The sequence below is a fragment of the Macaca mulatta genome, chromosome 5 (genome assembly GCF_049350105.2).
Source record: "Macaca mulatta isolate MMU2019108-1 chromosome 5, T2T-MMU8v2.0, whole genome shotgun sequence".
NCBI lineage: Eukaryota > Metazoa > Chordata > Mammalia > Primates > Cercopithecidae > Macaca > Macaca mulatta.
This window is the reverse complement of record NC_133410.1, coordinates 124,940,602-124,942,024: the sequence shown is the minus strand read 5'-3', so window position 1 is coordinate 124,942,024 and position 1,423 is coordinate 124,940,602. Positions and strand designations below refer to the sequence as shown.

At 36.9% G+C, this 1,423-nt stretch overlaps 1 pseudogene; it reads right to left on the bottom strand.

Annotated features, from left to right (window-relative positions):
- Positions 1-293: 293 nt before the first annotated feature.
- Positions 294-1,138, bottom strand: LOC100429689 (ribosome production factor 2 homolog pseudogene; annotated as a pseudogene).
- Between the last annotated feature and the right edge of the window lie 285 nt (positions 1,139-1,423).

The window sequence follows — 1,423 nt, the reverse complement described above, 5'->3', positions numbered from 1 at the left end:
GGATCATGAAGTCAGGAGATCGAGACCATCCTGGCTAATACAGTGAAACCCCGTCTCTACTAAAAAATACAAAAAACTAGCCGGGTGAAGTGGCGGGTGCCTGTAGTCCCAGCTACTCGGGAGGCTGAGACAGGAGAATGGCGTGAACCCGAGAGGAGGAGCTTGCAGTGAGCTGAGATCCGGCCACTGCACTCCAGCCTGGGTGACAGAGCAAGACTCCGTCTCAAAAAAAAAAAAAAGAAAAAAAAAAATTCTCTTTGATTTTTTTCTCATGGTCTTCTATTTTCTTCAGGTCACATCAAACCCCTCATTTTCCCAGTTTGTAGTTTGCTTAGGCTTTACTTCTGCATATGAATCCTTCCACAAATTATACCAAAAGTCACATGGGAGATAATTTTCTTCCTCTTTGGCTTGAAAGTTGTTGGCATTTGCATAGATAATTTATAAAGTTCATCTGATGCCAGGTGTGTCCTCCTCAGAACCAGATCCATTGAGGTTTCCATCTCTCCAATTCAATCTGTGGTATTCTGCAACAGATTTCTTCAACAGCAACTTATAACTTCGAAAATAAATCTTCCCTTGCTCTGTGGTGAAGTGTAAAACATACTCTAATCCAGCTGGGAGGATATTTGATACTCCTGGACTGCTGAAGAAATCAGTAAGAAGACTCTTTAGACTTAATAGAGTCTTCTTTTACATGAAAACCCTCACCAGCAAATATTATCATGGATTTTGTTTTCTCAGGGCATTTACTGTTCTTAATGTCTATTAATGAGACAAATTTCTCAATGCCTAATTCTATCATATCTAGCAAAAGATAGTCATACAGATGATCTATTATTAGATTATTTGTTCATTTCTTGTTATGGGAGCCATATGTGAATAAGGAACAGTCTGACTTCTTTGAAGAATTCCAGTGATATCTGATTCTAGAATGGTCTTGTAATATTTTTCTTTTTGTACAAAAAACCACATAGATTTTTCAGTGTATACACATTTAAAGTACTTGTGTCACTGTTGCAGTTGCATTCTCCTCTTTAATCAACATGGCATTTTAAATATTTTCACTGAATTTCAGTTCTCTCTTCTCAAGGAATTTCTTGGTTCTTATTATTTTGGGCTTTACAACTTGATCCATGGCTACTGCAACCCACAACCCAAACCACATAAAATACCAAGTGTTTTTTGTTTGTTTGTTTGTTTTTAATATTCAATGAGATTAAAAAAAAAAAAAAAAAACAAGAGAAGTGACATGATACCTCCTACCCATTGTACGTGTCAGTGTCATTCTAGATCTTGTATTGAGAGTAAACTGTGCATTTCTGGGAGGGAAAGTAAGAGTGGAAGCAGGGAGACCAATTATAAAGATATAACAATATTTCTAAATAAGATCAGATAGAGTCTTGGACAAGAGTATTAGAGG